The sequence below is a fragment of the Megachile rotundata genome, chromosome 5 (genome assembly GCF_050947335.1).
Source record: "Megachile rotundata isolate GNS110a chromosome 5, iyMegRotu1, whole genome shotgun sequence".
NCBI classification, from domain to species: domain Eukaryota; kingdom Metazoa; phylum Arthropoda; class Insecta; order Hymenoptera; family Megachilidae; genus Megachile; species Megachile rotundata.
In genome coordinates this window covers 4,490,282-4,494,265 of record NC_134987.1, presented here as the reverse complement: position 1 = coordinate 4,494,265, position 3,984 = coordinate 4,490,282, and the positions used below count along the sequence as shown (strand labels likewise).

At 48.7% G+C, this 3,984-nt stretch overlaps 1 pseudogene; it reads left to right on the top strand.

Moving 5' to 3' along the window:
- The first annotated feature begins 257 nt into the window (after positions 1 to 257).
- Positions 258 to 2,851, top strand: LOC143264514 (uncharacterized; annotated as a pseudogene).
- Positions 2,852 to 3,984: the final 1,133 nt, after the last annotated feature.

The window sequence follows — 3,984 nt, the reverse complement described above, 5'->3', positions numbered from 1 at the left end:
ATATAAGGTGTACAGTCAAATTGTTACCGTGTAATCGTGAGTGTATAAAGTCGTTCGTGAACCTATCATATTAAATAAACTTTGTAAATTGTTCTTATTGCACTTTTTTGCACCCAGCCAACTTCCACGTTATCGAGCTCAGCACTGAGCGTTCCGGCAATTCGACGACACACCATCACCGTCGAAACATTGGTTTTTCGAGCCGGATAGGTAACGTGATCGATAAAGGTGCTAGTGCATAACGCGAGTGAGTTGCAATGGCTGAACTTGTGGACAAACAAGAACGCTTACAATACTTGATTGAGCGAGCATTGGTCAATTTCAAAAAGATTGGCAAGGACAATGTGACCATCACCACTGTGAGATCCCGCATCTCGACCTTGAAGGAGACGTGGCAACAGTACCAGGCTGGCGATCTTCTTCTGGCGGAACAAGTTCCTGCTGACAAGAGAGCGGCGTGGGACTACTTCCGGGATCAGCGGTTCGAAACCACCGAAGAGGTATACCCGACCACGCTGGACTTCTACGAAAACCGCTTGGAGGAGCTTCGAGCCTCAGTCAGCGCAGCCTCCAACGCACCGACTGTCGCAGCGACACCGAAGTCTGGTCATCTGCCGTTAGCTCAGCTGCCAGCGATTCAGCTCCCTCCGTTCGACGGCCAGCTCGACGAATGGGTAAGCTTCCGCGATCGCTTCGACTTTCTAATCTTAAAAAATCTGGAGATTAACGGGTTTGCACGCATGCATTATTTAGTTTCTGCTCTTAAAGGACGCGCGTTAAATTGTATCGCAAACCTTCCGGTAACGGCGGATAGTTTCGAAATAGCGTGGAACACATTGAAAAAGCGGTTCGAAAACAAAAGGCGTTTACTTACATCGCATCTATCAGCGTTGCTCGACCTTACGCCGTTGTCGTGTGAATCCGCAGCGGAATTACAAACATTGCGCGATCGCGTCAATTTCACCGTCGCGTCGCTGAAAAACTTAGGACGCTCGCCCGCGGAACTTTGGGACGACATGCTAGTCCATTTAATTGCGCAAAAATTAGATTCTCCCTCACGAAAAGCATGGACCGCACACATTAGCGAAAATGACGATCCCCCTTCTTTTACGGTTCTGTAACTGTTTCTCGATGCTCGCGTTCGTGCTTTAGAAGATTTTAATACCGTCGCATCGTCTAAACCTGCCGGTAATCCGGTTTCGTCGGCCCGCGTTTACGCTATTACAACGTCAACAAACACGAACAATATGTGCCCTCTGTGTAAAGCGCGTCACTACCTCGTCGCGTGCCTCGCGTTTTTAGCGAAAACACCACGACAACGCGCGGATTTGATTAAAAGATACTAACGGTGTTTTAATTGTCCGAGTCACAGTCACGCCGTCCAAGAATGCTCTAATAAATACTCGTGTCGATTATGTCAAAAGAGGCATCATTCCTTGTTGCATGAGGAATCCGTTTTTCCGCGTGCCGCACCTGCAAATGCGCCGAATAAAACAAACGTGTCTTCTCCCATGGCGGGGGGCTCGGAGATAAATACTCACCTTGTGTCCGCTAACGCTAAAGTTCCGCCTCCGGTGTTGCTAGCGACTGCAATCGTAGCGGTCCAAGTCCCTTCCGGACGCCGCCTGATCACTCGCGCACTAATTGATCAAGGATCAGAAGCGAGTTTCATCTCCGAGGCCCTTGCACAAACGTTACTCGTGAAACGTACTCGAGTATCTGCGTCGATTTTGGCAGTCGGCGGCGTTCATGCCGCTGCCGGCACCGCGCGTCATGCGACAAAAATTATTGTTTCTCCGCGCGTATCCCCCATTCCGACGATCACAACGACGGCACTGGTGCTCAACTCACTGTCAACGTACTGCCCTAAAAGCACTGTTCTCAACCAGTCTTTAGCACACTTGACGGATTTACCTTGGGCGGATTCCAATCCTACACGTCAATTTCCCGTACATATCATCCTGGGCGCTGATGTATACAGTGATATAATTCTCGAAGGTGTTCGGAAGGGCGGGCAGGGTCAACCCATCGCCCAGCGGTCAATATTCGGGTGGATAATTTCAGGCCCTTTTTCCGTGGTGTCGTCTTCTCCACGCGTTTCTGTGTATCACAGCTCTTTGGACGAATCTCTTAGTCACACTTTGCAAAAGTTCTGGGAAATCGAGGAGCTTCCCTCCAAGGTCATCGCCCGTTCTCCCGAAGAAGAGCGATGCGAAAAATTTTGTCAAGAAACCACCTCGCGTACTTCAACCGGTCAATACATCGTCCGACTTCCCTTTCGCGATGAAAATGTCACTCAGCTCGGGCACTTACGTCAGAAAGCGTTGACCATGCTAAACTCCCTTTTTCGCAAATTTCGGTCTCAGATCACACTCGCAACGAAATATAAACAATTCATGTAAGAATATGAGAACCTCGGCCATATGCGTCACGTTCTCCGGTCTATTGCTACGCAAAACCTCCGTGTTTATATTCCCCACCACCCAGTCATTCGAGACGACAGTACAACTACCAAACTCGCGTAGTATTTAACGCGTCGAGCGTGACGTCATCCGGGTTAGCCTTGAATGATTTGTTATTGCAAGGTCCTAAGCTTCAGTCAGATCTTCCTACCGTTGTGAATCGATGGCGACAGTTCCGTTATGTTTATACAGCGGACATTGCCAAAATGTACCGGCAAATCTTAGTACATCATGACGACCTCGATTTTCAACGGATTCTATAGATCACTTCTGATCCGAATTACCCGTATGAGTATCAATTGCTAACGGTGACTTATGGCAAGAACTGTGCCCCTTACCTCGTGCTGCGCGTAATTCAGCAATTGATACAGGACGAAGGTAACGCCTGAATCCGGATGGCCTTCCAAATTAACCCCTTCGGACGACTCCGCCGCGTCCGAACAACGTGTCTATCCAAACCCCAACTTGGGATCTCGCGACTCGATTTTCTTCGTGGACAAAATTGATACGCGTGACAGCTTATATTAGACGATTTGTGAACAAGCGTCGCTCAAGGTCGTTATTAGACGCCTCTCCATTAAGTAACCCTTTCGCTCTCATTGCAGAAGAGTGTGCGGCTGCCAAAGTGTTCTGGCTGACACAAATTCAACGGGAAATATTTAGTAAGGACATTCAAGCCTTAAAACATGCCAAACCCTTACCTCGAGAAAGCCGCTTCCTAGCCCTAACTCCTTTTCTCGACAAAGAGGGGCTCCTTCGTATGGGTGGACGACTGCAGAATGCATCCCTGTCATTTTCGGCCAAACACCCAATTCTACTCGGGTCGCACCCTCTTGTTCAGCGCATCATCGAGCACATGCATTTAAAAATGTTGCATGCCGGGACCCAATTGACCTTAGCTTGCCTCCGACAGGAATATTGGATACTCCGTGTTCGGAATCTAACGCGCGCAATAATTAATTCATGTGTTCGGTGCACCCGCGAAAGAGCCAGCAATAGCACTCAGTTAATGGGAAATCTACCGGCCCCGAGAGTCAGCCCCTCGTCGAGGTGTTTCGAGCACTGCGGTATAGACTATGCCGGTCGAGGTTGGCTGTCGTGGCGAGCGCACGTGTTCGGGGGTCGCTCCGCGATAAATTACAATTTTGGTGGGAAAAAGTGGTTTAAGTGTGATAAATAATGTTGTGAAGTGAGGGGCGACCGTGGGGGAAGTGGGCGGTGAAAATTTTGTGAAAATCGAAAGTGGAATAGTGAATTTATAAATAAAAAACGAAATTTCGGTAATGGCGACCTCCACGCGACGCGAGGAAAAGCATGGGGTGCAAACCCATGAGTAATCGAAAGCGAGGAAGCGAGTGTTCGGATCGACCGCGGAATAAAATAAATATGTGCGCGACTTAAATACGATTATTTTTATATATCGCGAGTGAAATAGTGCAATTTAAGGGTGAAAGCTGCCCTTGAAGAAGGACTTGCGTGAACACGTGGTCGTGCAGCATGTAGAAGTTGCGAGAGAAAGTCG